This window comes from Podarcis melisellensis, assembly GCF_964234715.1.
Source record: "Podarcis melisellensis genome assembly, chromosome: 5".
NCBI lineage: Eukaryota > Metazoa > Chordata > Lepidosauria > Squamata > Lacertidae > Podarcis > Podarcis melisellensis.
The window spans coordinates 6,562,672-6,583,030 of NC_138537.1; the positions used below are offsets into that span (position 1 = coordinate 6,562,672).

General features: G+C 42.5%; 1 pseudogene across 1 annotated transcript in view; it reads right to left on the reverse strand.

Moving 5' to 3' along the window:
• Positions 1-2,482: 2,482 nt before the first annotated feature.
• Positions 2,483-20,359, reverse strand: part of LOC309370626 (cytochrome P450 2D28-like) — a 293,948-nt pseudogene continuing 276,071 nt past the window's right edge. Inside the window, exons 2-5 of the transcript XR_014173479.1 lie at positions 9,701-9,842; positions 7,664-7,850; positions 7,098-7,239; positions 2,483-3,243 (exon numbers count right to left, since the gene is read on the reverse strand). The product of XR_014173479.1 is annotated as a cytochrome P450 2D28-like (transcript). The remainder of the gene's footprint in view (positions 3,244-7,097; positions 7,240-7,663; positions 7,851-9,700; positions 9,843-20,359) is intronic.

Consider the following 20,359-nt stretch of genomic DNA (forward strand, 5'->3'; position numbering starts at 1 on the left):
AGCCCTAGTGTCGCCATGGAAGACACCAGGTCCAGAGCCTATGAGGAGGGAGTGGCATCAGCATGGATGTTGAAGTCCCCCAATACCAATAGGTTAGGGAACTCCATGGCCCAACCGGCCACTGCCTCCAGTAGGCCTGGCAGGGTGGCTGCTGGTGCACTAGGTGGCCGGTACACCAGCCAGACAGCCAAGCTTTCCTCGGAGCCCCACACTAAGCCAACACATTCAATGCCGGGGATCAATGGCGATGGTAGAGCCCTGAAAGAACAATCTTCCCGGATTAATAATGCCACCCCTCCCCCCCGGCCCACAGTCCGCGACTGGTGGAGGATGGAGAAACCCGGGGGCACCATCTCTCGTAAGGTAACTGTTTCCCCTTCATGCACCCAGGTCTCCGATACACAAGCCAGGTCAACCCCCTGCGAGGTGAAGAAGTCTTGCAGGGTGGTGGTCTTGTTGCCTATAGACCTGGCATTGCACAGCACCAGTGATGGAGGTGAGTAATCCTTGCTCACCCGACCCTCGTCCCTCGGGATGGAGCGCAGATTGGAAGGGGTACGAGCATATCTGTATCTCGATCCCCTTCACTTATAACATCTGCCCCCACCGCCATACCTCCCTCGCCCCTCCACGGTAGCAATCCCAAGCCTCATATTAGCCTCCAATAGATGGCAATTGATGTTATTCTTTCCCGGCTACTTATTCTGTTTATAGTATCAACAACTCGATAACTCTAATTAGTTGAGTAGAACAAACCAGCTAAATATTCCTTGTCTGCCTACTATTCTAATATTAAACAAACCAATTAATTAAATTAAAAATAAACCCCAAAACATTCCACAGCTAAACAGAACTGCCATATAACGTACATTAAGGGAAGAAAAAACACCTAAATAGCAGGAGAACAAAAATCAAACATCTAACAGTAAGCAAGCAAAACTTAAATATTATCATGGAACAATGAACTATAAAAAACTAAAACAAATGGCAAAGGAAGGGGGAGGGGGGAAAGGAAAGAAAAGAAAAGAAAAGAAAAAAGGTTCTTGTAGCAGACGAAGTTCTTGTAGCATCACGCGCCAGCTCAAGTCTACTTGAATGATCTCTGAATGATCTCTGAATCTGCCAACCTGAACAACCAGGCGACCTCAGGGGATGGGCAAAGGAAGGTGGGGCAGGCTCAGTAAATGGCCTGTTTGATGTCAATGCCATGCCCGATGGTCCAAGGGGGCCCTCCTCTTGCTGTTGCGCTAGCACTTGTAGGGGCAGAGAAGGTGTTCCTCTTGGCATCAGCTGGTGTTCTCAGGGCCACAGGATGATACCTCTCCTCTGCTACAACCAGCTGCCAGCCCTGTGGCTTAAGAGTCTCTGGCGTCTTGAGGGTGGAACCCCCCTCTCGGGCTTCCCTAGGTGCCTTTCAATTGAGTCATCTGCAGAGTAATATATCTTGACCCAGGCTCCATGCCGAGCACTCAACCAGTCTGTCTCAGTCTAGGAGCACCGCTGGCATGCAGGGCAGCCAGACCCACAACCGGGAAGACAGAGCAGGCACACAGCACAGTTGGGCCCACAAGCCAAGAGGGCAGAGGCAAGCACAAGCGGAACACTCCTGCAACACAGCTTCACCTCCCTTAGCTCATTTAAAACTCCGATTCAAAGCCTGAGTCAGAGTCAATTCGGAAAAAGTTCAGAAGATTAATTAAATTGTTTAGAGTTATGACATAGGCTGGGCAGTGGCTGTTAAGCTGTTCAACTTCGTTAGATCTAATTTACAGTGCCAACTTCACAAGTTGTCAGATATAAAACCCCAGGTTGCCAAACTTTTGATAAGAAGAGGGTTAAAAGATTAAAAAGTTTAAAAAGTTAAAAGGAGTAGGAGCCCCCAACATCTAATTGATGTCTCTTCATCTCTTCATCTGTGGCTTCCTTCCACTCCCCCAACATCACAACACCACCATTTGGCTGTTTCAGTCCTCTAGTCACCTTTTGTGAAGGACTTCTTCATTACACCATCTGTTGCCTCCAGCTCCACCATTTCATCCTTCTGTTCTGGGAATCCTTCATCCATATTGTTCTCCAAAGTCTCTGTGTCCTCTTTAATTCCACTTTCCATTTCATTCTTCTGTTTTCTTTTGGGTGGTTGCTTCCGTACCCATCTCTGCTGTTTCTCCTTGTTAAAATGTTATATATACAAACACACATACACATACAAACACACCAATTGCTCAGTGTTCCTCCATCCCTCCATTATTCCTAAAGCCACAGTTATCTCAGTTTTCCACCATCTCCATTTTACTCAAACTTCTGCCATTGAAGGAAAGGCTAGTGGAAGTAAGGGAACGTCTATTTCAAACTTCTCCCCCTTCCATTCCTTAACTGTGATAAAGGATGTGAAGCCTTCAAATATTGCATAGTGCCTCCACACAACCTATTTCACTCCTGATACCTTGTGTGGTCCGCGTTCCGGATTCCGGGTTCAATGTAGTGATTTAGAAGAGATGTTTTATTAACAAGCACACATTTACAGTAGCCATCAAAGAAACTAAACATTCTTCAACTGGAGAAGCTGATAGCCTTGCTCTTAGGAGTCTACTCATCTTAAAGATACAATAACATAGCATGGGGGGTAGAAGGGGGCTGCAGAAAAGGGAGAGAGGAGGAGGTGTGGGAATGTGTGTGTAAGGGAGATTTGAGAAAAGTAAGGGGGAGAGGGAGGAGAAAAGGGAGCAAGAGTAAGAATGGGGATGCAAAGGAAGTTGTCAAAAAGGAGGGAGTAAGGAGGCATTAGGAGAGGGATGAAAATGAAAGCAGGGGCATGAAAAGGCCTAAAGAAAAGGAGGAGATGGGGTGAAGAGGAAAATAGATGCAAAGCAGAGCTGCAGAAGATAAGAGAAAAGTGGCTTCAGAAATGGAGCTGTGAAGGTGAAAAGAGACCTTAGTGGAATGAGATGGGAAGGGAAGAGAAGGGAAAATGCTAGGGGGTTCAAGTGTCAGGAGTGGCCAAGGGGTCGCTAAGTGGAGGAAGCAGGGGTGCAGCCCCTAATATTTTCCTATTTTCTTATGTGTTGCAGCGGGGAACAGCACAGAGTTTATACAGATGGGGATGTGCTATAATCCCTATTATAGCCTCTTGATTGAGCTCTTTGACTCCTTCTGGCAGCTGAAAACGGAATGCCCTCAGCAGGCTGGTCAGGAAGATGAATATTTCGATCTTTGCCATCTGCATTCCCAAACAAATGCGAGCCCCTGAGGAGGAGACAAGAGGAAGGCAGCAAGTGAGCAATAATTTACTTTCCCATGTCCATTGCTTTGTAGCTATAAGCATTCTGCATAACCCTTTGGCAAAATAGACATGGTTAGGATAGGGAAAACATCAAGGCTGCTGTCAGTTTTCTAGCCTGGTCAGTGCTAACCTTCCTTTCTTCTTGTTATACTTATGTTTTGTTCTGTAATTTGAAGTTCCCAATCTCATATCAAGGAAGATACATTCAGGAAGAGGATGGATTGAAGATGAAGGGTCCTGGGGGAGGGACAGGGCAGAGAGCATCTCCCAGGGCTAGAAGCCAGTGTAAGATGGTCTAGCTCCCAGTGAGAACTGGGAGGGCTCACTTTTCTGTGTGCAGAATAAGGGTGAAGATTTAATTTTGATAGAGGACTCTGTAATTTCCTTTATTTCTTTTCTATTTTTCTTTCCTAATCTTTTTTCTATTTTCCCTTTTAGATTAGTATGATTTTTATTGTGTCTTATGTATAAAGCTTTTTAATAAAACTTGATTTTAAAAAATGAAAGGAAAGGTTTGGTCAACTGCCCAAATCAGCAATGCAGAAAGTGGTTAAGACCATGGAGCAAACTCTCCTGCCAGGTTTACTTGACCTTGGTAGGAACTAGCATTGCTGCCTGAAGAGAAGTTGGGTGGCTTGCAGTGGTGATGTGTGACAGGGAACAGCACTATTCTGGTGCTGGCAGTGCCTCTCTCAGGGACAGGCGTCTTGGTTGACCACAAACTTGACATGAGCCAACAGTGTGACGCGGCAGGTTTTGGAAATGGTATAGATGCAATTTATTCAGAACAAAAGGGTAAATTAATTGTGAACAATGTGGTGACAGAGGAATTTAAGATAGAGAAAGGGACACGACAAGGTTGCCCAATTTCCCCATTGCTTTTTATTTCGATCCTGGAGGTTCTGCTAAATATGATCAGAAGGGACCAATTGGTTAAAGGTATTCAGGTCGGAGCCACACAGTACAAATTGAAAGCATTTGCAGATGATTTAGTACTGACATTATAGAAGCCAGAATCTAGTACTAAAAGAGTATTGGAATTGATTCAAGAATTTGGTCAAGTTGCAGGATTTAAGTTAAACTAGTTAAAAACTAAGGTTCTCGAGAAAAATCTAACATGAATTGAGAAAGAGAGGTTTCAGAAGGAGACACGTTTAACATTGGCTAAGAAAGTAAAATACCTGGGGGTTAACATGACCGCTAAGAATTTAAATTTATTTAAAGACAACTATGAAAAATGTTGGTCAGAAGTCAAGTCAAGTACTTTATTACGGTCATAGACCAGCATAGACAAAACATATCCATAAATAGCATAACAGTATGAATCCAGGCGAATAATTATTAAATAAATAGGAGCTAGAACCAAACATAGATTTAAACATATACATAGAATACTTAATTAAGGATAGATAATGGGTGAATAAAAATTTATAAGAAAGATTAAAAGATCAGTTAACACAGCTATATGGGGTGGGCTTCAGAAGTGCGGATCTAATAATATGGGCCTTCAGTTTAGGATTGAATTGTAGCATAGATCATTCTTCGTCAAATATCTATCATGGCAGCGCAATATCTGGTGACTGAATATGTGACTTCTGGGCTGTTGGTCAGAAGTGAAAAAGGACCTAGAAATATGGTCAAACTTGAAGCTTTCCTTGCTAGGCCGCATTGCTGCTATAAAGATGAATGTATTGCCAAGAATGTTATTTTTATTCCAATCATTGCAAATTTTGGACAAAATGGATTGTTTCAAGAAGTGGTAGAGAGATATTTCTAGATTTGTCTGGCAGGGCAAGAAGCCCAGAATAAAATTTAAAATATTAACAGATGCAAAGGAAAGAGATGGATTCGCCCTGCCAGACTTTAAACTTTGTTATGAATCAGCTGCTTCTTGAGAACACAGACATTTTGGATTTAGAAGGTTTCAATAATGTTTTTGGGTGGCATGCATATTTGTGGTACGATAAGCTCAAAGCACATAAGGCATTTAAAAACCATATTGTCAGGAAAGCATTGTTCAATGTTTGGATAAGATATAAAGATTTGCTTGAAAATAAAACCCCAAGGTGGTTATCACCGATGGAAGCGAAGGCTCAGAAAAAACTCAATATGGAGGCCAAATGGCCGAAATATTGGGGGATTTTGGAACAAGAAGGAGATAAATTGAAATTGCAGAGTTTTGAGAAACTAAAAGATAAAGTGTGTGATTGGCTTCATTATTATCAAATAAGGGAGGCTTACAATCTGGACAATTGGGGGAAATGACTGGCAGAATCCGAGACCAGGGAGAAGAGTCGGTGGAATAAGATTGGAAGAAATTTAAAGACTATTTACAGAAATATTGTAAAATTAATGAATGTTAGAATGATGCCGGAATGAAATTAAGTGGTTTTTAGCAGTAATGTTATTAAGGAGCATGTGAAAATGGATTGTAAACAGGCGAGAAAGTAAAGCTATAATATATTAAGATGAAGGATTAAGATAAAAACAAAGAGGGAAAGGATTTGCTGAATTAACCAATCTTACTAGAATACAAAAAAAGGAGGTGTGAGGAGGTCAAGGAAATAAGTAAATGAAAGATAAGAATGGAAAGATGGATTTATTTTAAATTGTTTTTATTTTTTCTGTATTTTGTATTTCTTGTTTCTTTTTTCTATCTTTTTTATTTCTGTAACCTTTTTTGAAACTTCAATAAATATCATTTTTTTAAAAAAAGAGTCTTATGAGGAACGGCTAAGGGAGCTGGGCATGTTTAGCCTGGAGAAGAGGAGGTTAAGGGGTGATATAATAGCCATGTTCAAATATATAAAAGGATGTCACATAGAGGAGGGAGAAAGGTTGTTTTCTGCTGCTCCAGAGAAGCGGACACGGAGCAATGGATCCAAACTACAAGAAAGAAGATTCCACCTAAACATTAGGAAGAACTTCCTGACAGTAAGAGCTGTTCGACCGTGGAATTTGCTGCCAAGGAGTGTGGTGGAGTCTCCTTCTTTGGAGGTCTTTAAGCAGAGGCTTGACAACCATATGTCAGGAGTGCTCTGATGGTGTTTCCAGCTTGGCAGGGGGTTGGACTCGATGGCCCTTGTGGTCTCTTCCAACTCTATGATTCTATTCTATTCTATTCTATTCTATTCTATTCTATTCTATTCTATTCTATTCTATTCTATACTAGGGCAGGGGTGGCAAATGTTGGGAGTTGCAGATGGAGACCACATAAGTGTATGTGCATGTGTGGGTCCCAAGCCACCAACCTAGAGATACCCCTTAACTTGCCAGTGCCTTGCCCCATTCTGCTGACCAGCAGTGCCACTCCAGCCAGAAAGGTGCTCCTTCTGCTCTGGCCCACTCCCACCTGTGCTGCTGCTGATGTCATTTCCTGGAAGCAGACCAGTAAGCACATCTACAGATCACAACGTAGCTTGGTTTTCTGCATTTAGGTAAAGGTAAAGTTAACCCTGCCCATACAGGCCAGTCGTGTCCGACTCTAGGGTTGTGCGCCCACATCTCACTTAAGAGGCCGGGGGCTAGCACTGTCCGGAGACACTTCCGGGTCACGTGGCCAGTGTGACGAAGCTGCTCTGGCGAGCTGGCACCAGCGCAGCACACGGAAATGCCGTTTACCTTCCCACTAGAAAGTGGTACCTATTTATCTACTTGCACTTAGGGGTGCTTTCGAACTGCTAGGTGGGCAGGAGCTGGGACCGAAAGACGGGAGCTCACCCCGCCGTGAGGATTCGAACCACCGACCATGCGATCGGCAAGCCCTAGGCACTGAGGTTTTACCCACAGCGCCACCCACGTCCTCTTCTGCATTTACCTGCACCAAATGGCAGATATTCTTCTCTGTTCACGAATTGTCCATCCTTGTCCAAAAAATGATTTGGGTTGAACTCTGCAGGTGTCTCCCATCGTGTTGCATCAAGAAGAACAGAGCACAGATCAGGAATAATCACAGTCCTCTGCAAATAAGAAACAAGTGATTTGGAATGCATTCACATCAATACTTTTTTAAAAAAATTGTCCCACACTATCCCAAGACTAATCATTGCAGAGACTGATCTGAATTACGATTACGATTACGATTATAATTATGGTGGGTGGCTTTGTATTCATCGAGGACTTTCCCCCACCTCTTTTAAAATGATAGCTCACAAGCAGGCTGAGACCTCTGGCCACTACATGCTCCTCCCCTGCCACAATTGCCCCATGGAATGGCACTTGCTGATGGTGAAACATGTCTGCAGATGGAGCTCCTGCTGTTGCCCTTCAGATTTTTGACTAGGCAGGAAGTTCCTGTATGCCTGGCAGCATCTCTCACTATACAACCTTTTGCTGCTCTTTGTTCTTGGGCTACAGGAGTGCAGCTATATCACACTGTTATACCTTGGGAATGAGAAAACCACGCAGCTTGAAATCCTTTGTACATTGCCTAGGGAACCCCCAAAAACCAACAAATTTAAAGCGCTGTATTCATGAATCACAGCATTAGTGTAGGGCAGTTTCTTCTTGTCTTGATAGCAGATTGAGTGAGCAGAACCTATGACATCTTCTATTTCCTTGTGCATTTTATCTGAAGAGAATGATGGAAACAGAAGTTTTATTGTGAATACTGCATTTTATTTCAGATGGACATTTAATTCCCTTGAACATATTCCATAAATCTCTGTGAATGAGTCCCAGTTTCTTGCATTTTTAGGTCATCTGGTCCTCCAAAGAGCTCGTCTGTGTACATGATTCTTCCCCACTCTAGATCCCAGGTGTGAAAAGGCTGAAAGTGAAGCTCATCGCAGTTGTTTCTGGTTACCAGAGCTGGCTGGATTTGCTGAAGGGCTGGGATCAAAGGCTGTCATATATTCATTCTCCACCCCCAGCCCTCAGTATTTCCTACTTAGTTTCACTAATACTCATTTCCTCATCTGATCTTTGGCTAGCATCACTCATATAAAGGTAAAGGACCCCTAGACGGTTAAGTCCAATCAAAGGAGACTATAGGGTGCTTCACTCATCTCGCTTTCAGCCCTAGGGAGCTGGTGTTTATCCACAGACAGCATTCCGGGTCATGTGGCCAGCATGACTAAACCACTTCTGGCACAACTGGACACCATGATGAGTGCCAGAGTGCACAGAAATGCTGATTACCTTCCCACCGCAGCACTACCTGTTTACTAACACTGGCATTCTTTCGAACTGCTACGTTGGCAGAAGTTGGGACAGAGCAATAGGAGCTCACCTGTCTTATGGATTCAAACTGCCAACCTTCAAATCAGCAATCCTTAGAGGCTCATTGCTTTAGACCACAGTGCCACCCACATCCCTCATGTAATGGTGCATGGAGAGGCAGGAATGAGGCTCAGTCACTTATCTCACAGCAGGGGCATTGCGTGGACAGGCAGAGCCCCCTGATTCCACGCGGTCCCCCCCCCTGTCATGTGGAATAACGACTCATAACAATGTGCTATGCGATTAAATTGGCCACAATGTTATTAAATGTGGGTAAACCTTGGCTCAGGCATTGGGCGTTCTTCCTCCCCAGTCCCCAGCCGGGGACCTAGGGAGCATCAGGGTTATCCAGTGTGTGGGGGGGGGATGGGCCTGCTCTGGAGAACATACGTTCAAGCAGAGATAGCCGCCCCCGTTACGCCGCCGCCGCAGGGGAGAGCAATGACGACCTTTTGGCGTATGGTCAAAGCCTCCCTTCAGAAACCCCTTTAATGGGGAACCCTGGTATTGCCGCCGCAAAGAGGAAGATGGACTAAAAGATTCCCCCCAAGGCCTGATACCGCCAAAGTTGTGACGTTTTGCTACGGGAAAGGCGAAACCTGCCAATGCAGGGAAATTCCTTTCCGGCCCTTTAACAGCGACCTTAACATAGCAACGCCCGCATACCTGTGAAGAAAAGTTAACCTGCAAAACCTGTGAAGAAAAGTTAACCTGCAAATAAGACATTAGCTGAGGGTGGGTAGGGTGGGAGAAGCTCTAGAGCCAAGTGAGGATTCCCAGGTAAGATCCTCCCTCTATTGTGTGGGCAGGTAATCCCTCCCCTACCTGGCCTGGTCTCCTTGGCAACACTTCCCCCAGGTGGGATTGGACAAGGGACCCTGACTGAGGTAGGTGGAGATCTCCAGGTATCCCACCTGAGGGAAGGCAAACCAAGCCTATGCTGTTGGAGCCGCTCCAGATCTAGGGGCTGTGCGCGTCCACGCAAAGGGCGCCCCCCGTTTTAAGCGGGGAGTGGTCATAAGGTTGTGGAATGGAATCAAACTGGAGGGGGGAATGCGTTGATTCCTTCATTGCGGGGGGCTGTATTAGAAGACCCTAAGGGTCCCTTCCAACCCTACTATTGTAGGCTTCCTTATGAAACCTTTAAAGAACTATGCTCCAGCCTAGTGGTCAAGAGAAGCCCTGGCTCTCCTCTCTCACCTTGGATATCTGGATGACTTGCCAGGAAGAGAAGTGCCCATTTCAGAGAACATGTAGCTGTGTCCGACCCTGCTACAAAGAGGTCAAAAATGCACTGGGCCAAGTTTTCTTCATCATAGGTGGACTCTGGGTCATTCCTGCTCTGGTGTTGAAAATGGGGAAAGTGACATGTCATTTACATGCATTACATTCTGTCCTTCAACACTTTGCCTTCTTTCCCCCACTTAGTATCATACCAGGGTGGCCACACATGCTTCATGAGAGGTGGGGTGTCCTCTTATAGTGCCAAAGGTGAAATGGGAAGCTGCTGCCACCCCCTCCCTTTTTTAAAAAAAATAAATATTTATTAAGGTTTTAAAAATTATATTAAAAACAAAACATAACAACAATACAAACAAACACAAACAAAAAACAAATATAATTTCATTCCCTTATTTTCTTATACCTTACTTTCCCGACTTCCCCATACCTCCCCTCTCTGTATTCCAATTTCTATTTTATTAATTCAGCAAATCCTTTCCCTTAATTTCATTTAGTTTTTAACCCTTCTTTTCTTACTACTTATCCAATCCGGCTGGAAACCACACAGTTTCTAAACCAACGTCATTCTAACATTCATTAATTTTGCAATATTTCTTGAGATAGTCCTTAAATTTCTTCCAATCTTCTTCCGCTGTCTCTCTCCTGGTCTCGGATTCTGCCAGTCCCATATAGTCTATCACCTTCATCTGCCATTCTTCCAAGGTGGGTAGATCTTGTGTCTTCCAATACTTTGCGATGAGTATTCTTGCTGCTGTTGTAGCGTACATAAAGAAAGTTCGTAGACGACCTGATTCTGGGTCAGGGTTTCATACGTAGCAGAGCAGCTCCCTCGCTGCGATCTATTGAAAGTCATCCCTCGACACAAGCTTTTGAATGTTAGAACAATGTAGGTAAGGGAAGTCGGCAAGCCGGATCCGTAACTTCGGGATAAGGATTGGCTCTGAGGGGGTGCCTCTTCCTGGGAGACCAGCCTGTTTGGGGGTCTCCTGGCCCTGCTGCTGACCCCCTGCCCCCGTAAGGAGGGAAGGAGCAGGTGGCTGTGCTCAGATTTCGCAGAAAGAGCCCTGCAGGGCTGGCTCCGTCCTGTTCCCACAGTGGACGGCCAGGTGCCCCCCAGGGAAGCCCCCAAGCAGGAGGACTTCCGGTCAGCGCCAGCGATTAATGGAGGACTTTTCCCAGAGCTCCGGGAGAAGTCTGCTCCGCGGGTTTGGGTCCTGCCGCTACGGCTTAAAAATTACAGGTGGAGAAGCCTGTAAACAAGGAGGCTCAGCAGGCGCCACTACGACCCCTCCGAACTGCAAAAGAGCCTTTTTAAAGGCTCTGGAACGGTGTCGGGGGAGAGCGCAGTGCTGAGAGCCGCTACCCAGCCTGTGGAGTGAAGCCGCGTCGCCATTATCGGAGAGCGCTGATTTCTTCCGGCAAATTGATCCTGAAAGCATCTACTCGTGAGTAGGATTAAAAGCTTAAATTGGACTTTAAAGAGTAAAGAGTTAAAGACCTAAACTGTTTGAAAGTTTAAAAGATTGGCCACCACGGGAAAGGTACAAAAAGGAAGTCTGCCTTACCGCATTGTAGTGAGAAGAAAGCAGAGAGACTATTAAACTGAAACCTTTGAGGACTGCATTTGAATAACAAAGCCATTGCCTAAAAGCAAGATACCCCCTCACTTAGCGGGCAGGAGCGGTGAGGGAGAACTGTCATTAAACTATTTAACCTGCATGAAAGCAAAGAATTGAATTTTATCCATTGTCTATTGTATCCTGGGAAAGGACTGCCCTGTAAGAAGGGAGAAAGAACTTTGAACTGTTAAAAGTGAGAGCCTTGAAATAACTGGGAAAGATACAGTGTTGAGGACTTTTACCTGGACTGTTACATATTTGAAACTATTTAAGAAAAATGTGCTGGAACTGGGGATTTTTTCCCCTTTAGAGAGACGGGGGGGGGGAGACTTTGAAACAATATATCTGTTGTAAGAACTGTGAATTGTGAATGCAAGTTGGGAATTCCCCCCTCTAGAGGAGACTTTGTTACATTGTGAGAAACAACTAAGCAACTAGAAGCTGAGCCACTGGAAATTTACTAGTAAAAACAAAACAAGGACTGTGGGACTGACCTTGGCCGGGCTGATAGTGGCATGGCAGATGGCAAAGGAAAGATAGATTAGGCTCAGGAGAAAAACCTCAGATCCGGCAAAACATATAGCACTACACAGCCAAGAAGGGCCTCAGTGATAGGAGCAGCTGCGGCCTCACAAACAAAACCTAAAGTCATGTCTGCAGAAGATGCTTTGACGAAAGCTCTTGGAAAAATAAATGAATCTCTGGAATTTTTAACGAAACAAGGGACTGATACAAGTAAACAAGTAGCTGAGATCTCAAAAAAACTTGATCTGAATACTTCCAGCCTAAAAGAATTGGGAACTCAAGTTACTGCTAATGCCCAGAATATTGGGAGACTCCTAGAGGAATCAGCTACTACCCGAAAGATTGCTGAGGAGGCAAAGGAGGTTGCAACTGAAATTCAAGGAAAAATACCACTGGTTGTAAAGAAACTGGCGGATCATGATTTATCCTTTGCTATGATAGATCTTCAAAGGAGGAACCGTAACTTAAGATTAAGATTTGTCCCGGAAAGTGAACAGGACAACTTGGTGGACTTTATTACAAAATAATTTTATGACTTTTGGCAAGAAGGCCTGAAGGGGGAGGAGGTCAAAATTGTGAGTGCATTCAGACTTGGAATAAGACAAAGAAAGAACAAGCCAAGAAATTGCTTGATTACTTTGGGATCAAAGGAGGAAAGAGATAAAATTTTAAATTTGCACTATCAAAATACACTGCAAATTGAGGATTCTTTTGTGGAGATCTTCAAAGATATCCCAAAGCCCATTCTAGATGCAAGAGAGGACTACAAAGATCTGGTTGTGCTACTGAAAAAAAGCAGAATCTTCTTTAGGTGGGAATTCACCCAAGGCCTATCTTTCAAATACAAAGGAAAGAAAGTTAGACTGAGGACACTGAGCGACAAAGATAAATTCTTAAGAGATCACGAAGAAGATTTAGTGAAGGAAGCAGAACTTGGAGAAGAGCCAACAATACCAGGAAAAGGAATATTAGACCTGGCAAATTTATCGTTTGGACTACAGCCACCAACAGAAGAAGAGCAACAATTGGGAGCAGTAGGAGGAGTAGGTAAATAATCCCATCATGGCCCTGCGACTATTGAGCTGGAACTGTAATGGATTTAACATTCCTCGGAAGAGGAAGAACGTCTTTCATATTTTACAGAAACAACAATTGGACTTGATTTGCCTGCAAGAGACACATGTGACAAGAATACATAGAAAACTACTTATTAATAAAAAAATAGGACATGAATTTATTTCATCTGACAGAGTGAAAAAAAGAGGAGTGGTTATATATGCAAAGGACAGGTTGATGCCAAAACAAATATTTGAAGATGAACAAGGAAGATACTTGGCAATTGAAATTCAAGTACAAGGCCAGAAATTTCTGATCCTAGGAATCTATGCACCAAATGAAGGCAAATCCGAATTCTTTAAAAAGTTGGATGAGATTTTGCTGGACTATATGGATTCAAATATAATTTTGATGGGAGATATGAATGGAGTTGTCTCTACAAACATGGACAAAGCACAAAGACAAGAAATTTCTAAAGACGGAAGGTTACCAAAAACATTTTTTGAAATGACTGACAATATGGACTTAGTCGATATTTGGAGATTAAAAAATCCTCTTGAAAGAGAAGGAACCTTCTTTTCTGAAGCCAAAATGACCTGGACTAGAATTGACCAAATATGGGTTACTAGAGGACTGGCATCAAAGATAAAAAAGTGGAAATCTGCCCAAAGACTTGTTCCGACCATAACGCCGTGAAGATGGAGATGAATCAAACAACAGCTGGAACTTTCAGATGGAGGATGAATGACTCATTATTCAGAGATAAAGAATTTTGTAAAAAGGCCCAAAAAACACTAAGAGACTATTTTGAAATTAACATGAGAACTAATGTGGAAAAAAGAGTAATCTGGGACGCAAGTAAAGCGGTTATGAGAGGTTTCTTGATACAACAAAATGCAATAAAGAAGAAAAGCCAAAATGAGAAAAAGGATAAGATATTAGAAAAAAATTAAAGAAGGAGAAAAGAAATTGAGATCAAAACCAAAGTCTCAGGAGATCTTGAGAGAAATTAAATTATACCAAACGCAATATATGGAACTGATGAACCAAGAAATAGAATGGAAAATTAAACAAATGAGACAGAAAACGTTTGAATCTGCTGATAAATGCGGGAAATTTTTGGCTTGGCACTTGAAGAAGAGACAAAAACTAAATACAGTGACAAATTTAGAAGTGGATGGAAAGAACATTAATAACCCGACTGAAATCAGAAGCTGCTTCCAGAGATACTTTAAACAGCTATATGCACAAGGGCCAGAAAAAGAGTTTGATATAGAACAATTCTTGAAGAAAAATGGGATGAAGGAAATTTCATGTCAAGACAAAGTGCTTCTGAATCAGAAAATAACTGAACAAGAAGTAGAAGATGCCATTCAAAACATGAAACTGGGCAAATCTCCGGGACCTGATGGACTGACTTCCAAATATTACAAGGCTTTAAAAGAATGGCTAATACAACCTTTGAAGGAAGTCTGTAATGAAATCCTTGAGGGGAAAGAAGCACTTGACACGTGGAAAGAGGCTTATATCACGCTTATACCGAAGACAGAGACTGAAAAGACCCAACTTAAGAACTACCGTCCAATCTCTTTATTAAATGTGGATTACAAATTTTTTGCTGACATTTTAGCTAAGAGATTGAAAAAAGTTTTGATGGGGGAGATTCATAGGGATCAATCGGGCTTCCTCCCGAAAAGACATTTATCAGATAATGTATTTTTTTTATATAATATTTATTAAATTCTCCATTATAAACATACAGATACAAAACAAAACAAAAACAAACAAACAAACAAAAAACAACAAGTATAATTTCCATTCTTATTTTCTCAACCTATTTCCCCCGACTTCCTCATACCTCCCCGTTCTGTTTTCTAATTTAATTATCCTGTCAGCAAATCCATTCCCATATTTCCGCAAATTTTTCAATAAATCCATTCCTTTCCTTAATCAAGGTCTCTGAAAAAGCCACAATATTTTTAAGACCCCTGTCTATCTAACATTCATCAATCTTATAATATTTATTAAGATAGATTTTGAATTTCTTCCAATCTTCTTCCACTGTCTCCTTCTCCTGGTCGCGGATTCTGCCCGTCATCTCCGCCAGTCCCATATAGTCTGTCATTTTCATCTGCCATTCTTCCAAGGTAGGTAGATCTGGTGTCTTCCAATACTTTGCAATAAGAATCCTTGCTGCTGTTGTAGCATACAGAAACAAAGTTCTATCCTTCTTTAACACCACATGGCTAACCATACCCAGGAGAAAGGCCTCTGGTTTCTTCAAGAAGGTATACTTAAATACCTTTTTCATTTCATTATATATCATTTCCCAGAAAGCCTTAATCCTCGGGCATGTCCACCAGAGGTGAAAGAATGTACCTTCACTTTCTTTACATTTCCAACATTTGTTATCTGATAAGTGGTAAATTTTTGCATAGGGCTGCCTCTGAAGACAGTTCGGAAACTTCAGCTAGTGCAGAATTCAGCGGCCAGGTTGCTCACTGGAACAAGAGCATATTACATCGCTCCTGGTCCGGCTGCACCAGCTACCAATTAGTTCCTGGACCCAATTCAAAGTGCTGGTTTTGACCTAGAAAGCCTTAAATGGCTCAGAACCACAATACCTCAAGGACCGCCTCTTTCGATATGATCTTACCCAGACCCTGAAATCATCTTCTGAGGCCCTTCCTTGTGTTCCTCCTCCATAAGAGGTCCAGAGGGTGGCAACACAAGAATGGACCTGCTCTGCAGTGACTCCCCATCTGTGGAATTCTCTCGCCGGGGAAGTTCACCTGGCAAAACCTTCCTTTTTTTAAAAAAATAAAATATTTTTATTAATTTTCACCAACATAAACAATAACAATAACAAAGACTTACAAAACACAAACAACAACAACAAAACAATACAAATTAACACATAATATGACTTCCCCAAACCTCCCCTTCACTGCATCCTTAGTTTTAAAATATTAATTCTTAGCAAACCTTTGTTCAGTTTCAAAACTCTTTTTCCTTAAGTTTTCTCATATTTCAAATTTGACCGCTATAATTCTGTGTCTCATACCTTTTGACATTTCAGCATTCCGAAATTTTACAATAATTCTTAAGATAAATTTTAAACTTCCTCCAGTCCTCTTCCACCGTCTCTCTCCTCTGGTCACGGATTCTGCCGGTCATCTCAGCCAGTCCCATAAATTCTGTCACCTTGATTTGCCATTCTTCCAGAGTAGGTAGTTCTTGAGTCTTCCAGTACTTCGCCAGTAGAATTCTTGCCGCCGTGGTTGCGTACATGAAGAATGTTCTGTCTTCCCTTCGTACCGTTTGGCTAACCATGCCCAGGAGAAAAGCCTCTGGTTTCTTAGCAAATGTCCACTTAAGGATTTTCTTAATTTCATTGTAGATCATCTCCCAGTAGGCCTTAATCCTTGGGCAGGTCCACCAAAGGTGGTAAAAGGTTCCTTCACATTCATTACATTTCCAGCAATTATTATTGGGCAAGTGATATATCTTTGCTAGCCTGGTTGGGGTCATGTACCACCTGTAGATCATTTTCATTATGTTCTCTTTTAAGGCACTACATGCCGTGAATTTAATATCTGTGTTCCATAACCTTTCCCAGTCTGCAAACATAATCTCATGACCAATGTCTTGTGCCCATTTAATCATTGCTGATTTTACTGTTTCATCCTGTGTATTCCATTTCAGCAGCAAATTATACATTCTAGACAAAATCTTAGTGTTTGGCTCCAATAATTCTGTTTCTAACTTTGACCTCTCCTTCTGAAATCCTACTTTCCTGTCTTGTTTAAACGTCTCATTAATCTGCTGGTAATGTAACCAGTCTCGGACTTTAGGTTTTAATTTCTCCATACTCTGTAATTTAATCTTTTCACCATCATATTCTATGATTTCACCATATTTTGGCCAATCTGAATCCATATTGAGTTTTTTTACCGCCTTGGCTTCCAGGGGTGACAACCACCTGGGGGTTTTATTCTCCAACAAATCTTTATAGCGATTCCATACATTAAACAATGCTTTCCTGACAATGTGGTTTTTAAAACCTCTGTGCACCTTTACCTTGTCATACCATAAATATGCGTGCCAGCCGAAATTATTATCATGTCCTTCTAAGTCTAAGATGTCTGTATTCTCAAGAAGTAGCCATTGTTTCAGCCAGCAAAAAGCTGCTGCTTCATAATAAAGTCTTAAGTCCGGCAGGGCAAAGCCCCCTCTATCCTTTGCATCTGTTAAGATTTTGAATTTTATTCTGGGTTTTTTGCCCTGCCAGACAAAATTAGATACATCTTTCTGCCACCTCTTGAAACAGTCCATCTTGTCCAAAATTTGCAATGTCTGAAACAAAAACAACAATCTCGGCAGTACATTCATCTTGATAACAGCAATTCGGCCTAACAAGGAAAGTCTCAACCTAGACCATGTGTCAAGATCTTTCTTAACTTCCGACCAACATTTCTCATAATTATCTTTAAATAAGTTCACATTTTTAGATGTTAAATTCACCCCCAGGTATTTAACTTTTTTTGTTATTTCCAGACCAGTTTCCCTTTGAAAATTCTCTTTTTCCCCCAACGTCAGATTTTTCCCCAGCACTTTTGTCTTTTGCTTATTTAATTTAAAACCTGCCACTTGACCAAATTCTTCAATAAGTTCTAAAACTCTATTTGTACTGGCTTCGGGTTGTTGCAAAGTCAAAACTAGATCGTCTGCAAATGCCCTCAGTTTATAATGCTTTGTTCCCAGTCTTATTCCTTCTACCTGCTGGTCCCTTCTAATCATGTTCAACAGTACCTCCAGGGCTGATATGAACAATAGAGGGGACAATGGGCATCCCTGTCGTGTCCCTTTTTCTATTGGGATTTCGTCCATAACCATACCATTCACAATTAGTTTAGCTCTTTGTTCAGAATATATAGCACCTATACCGTTTTCAAAGTTTTGGCCTACCCCCATCCCTTGGAGATTCCTCTTCATAAAACTCCAACAGATGTTGTCAAAGGCTTTCTCCGCATCCACAAAGATCAAAACTGCTTTTCTATTAATGTCAGACTCCAACAGTTCCAAAATGTCTATAATGTTCCTCACATTGTCTGACATATGTCTCCCTGGGAGAAAGCCTGTTTGGTCTTTATGAATCTCCTCTTGTAACACTTTTTTGAATCTTTTTGCTAAAATATCTGCAAAGATTTTGTAATCCACATTTAAAAGTGAAATAGGGCGGTAGTTCTTAACTTGATGTTTCTCAGTTTCTTTTTTTTTAAAATATTTTTTATTGAGTTTTCACATTTTATAGACATACACACACACAAACACAAAACACAAAGCAAAACATATATAATGTTCATTACCCTCTTTCCTTGACTTCCCCACATCTCTCCTCCCCACATTCCAATTTCAATAGTTAATTCAGCAAGTTATTTCCTCTTCTCTCTATTATATATTTTTGTCCTCTGTTCTTAATATTTAACATCTCTTGTTAGGCTCAAGTTTACTTATCCTATTTTTACACATTAGCTCCTTTCTCTAAGGTCGTCCTACCCTCTCTCCCACGAAATCCTCCCTTTTTATTAAACAAATCATATCAAAATTAAAAAAACAAAAGTCATAAATTTTTACTATTCTACTCTCCCCCTCCCTCCCTGGCCCGGTTTCTGTCCCTTCCCAAATCACTATTCTAAAAGAACAGTTTCAGCCCGGATTTCTCACATCCGAGGCTCTCAAGCCCCAGTTAGTCTTTCTCCGTCTGTTTTGTTGCTTATTGGCCTTCAGTTCTCGAAGGAGTTGTGTCCCAAGTTCCATCTTCTTTCCTTCCACCAAAGTCAGTAGCAATTGCTGCCAAGGATCTGCCAATCTCCCATGCTCAAACTTAAAGAAAAGGTCCCAATCATGCTTGTTCTTTCCTTCCACCGAGTCAGTCAATAGCAATTGCTGCCAAGGATCTGCCAGTCTCCCATATTCGAACTTGAGGAAGAAGTCCCAATCATGTTTATTTGTTTTTTTGTATTCCAGTATTCCAGATATTCCAGGGGCTTCTTCCTTTGTCCTTCTCTCCTTTTGCAGATTTACGGTCCACTGGTCCTCTTCTTCAGTTCCTTTGTTTCCTGAAGCTGCAGGCTTTTGGTTGGTACTTTCCATCTGAACATCCTCTCCTTCTTCTTCTTCTTCTTTTCCCCCCATTTCCAAAGCTGTCTCTTCTTTTCCGGCTGCCAGGTTTTTTTCCAACTTTGTATCGTCAGCAGAGTTGCTCAATTTCAGATTCAAGGTCACAAGTTGTTTGCTCATATCTGCGGTCTGCTCTTGTAAAGTTCCCACGAGAAAAAACATCCTTTCTATCTCTGCCCATAATTTTCCTTCTGCAGCCATTGCAGTATCCTTTGTTCCCTCCAGGGGGATTGCCAGTCCAATAGTTCTTTTCCAGCAAATCGTTACCTTGTTGTTCAAAATACTTTGTTTCCAATCAGTTCAGATACAATATGTCACCTTTAATCCAAAGAGAAATTTCTAAATATCACAGTTCCAGCCTCTAATCGTCCGTTTGACAGCTCTTTTGACAGCTGTCAAACTTTCTTTCTTTTTTCCTCAGGCTCACACGCAGGACACTCCCGGGTCCAGAATGGGGGGGGGGATTACACAAAAGCTTCTAATATTCCTCTCTCCTCTCCAGCACAATAACTTTTAATCCATTTCGTGCAAGTTGTTTTTCTAAACACAAAAGTCTTTCCACCTTAGTGCTCCTCTCCTTGCTTGAATCTTTCTGTGGGGGGGGGAGTGTGGACTTCCTTTTAGCACATCCCCCGGTCGTACTCCAATCAAAGGTAAAATTTTAGTGTCGAATTTTCATTTTACTCACGGGTTCTTTGTTTCAGTCCAAATTTCAGGAAGGAAGACAGCGCTCTCCGGCCATGGCTCGCGGCTTCGCTCCGCCGAGGTAGCGATGGACTCTCAGCACCGCGCCGCACCCCAGTCCACTCCGCAGCCTTTAAAAAGGCTCTTCGCGGGTCGGGGAGGGCGTTTAAGGTGCCCACCGAGTCACCAAGTCCGCAGGCTTCAGCGCCTGCGGTTTTTGAGGGTCCCCGTGTCGCCGGCACGGCAAGACCCGTCCTCTGCGGAGCCGATTCCCTCCGGAGCTCGGAGGGAATCCGCCATTACCGGATCGCGCTATCCCGGAAGTCTCGATGTTTCTCAGTTTCTGTCTTCGGTATAAGTGAGATGAATGCTTCTTTCCACGATTCGGGAGCCTTTTTCCCCTCCAAAATTTGGTTACAAACTTCTTTCAACGGTTGTATCAGCCATTCCTTCAATGCTTTATAATATCTCGCAGTCAGCCCATCTGGTCCTGGTGATTTCCCCAATTGCATATTTTGGATGGCACCCTCTATTTCTTGGTCTGTGATTT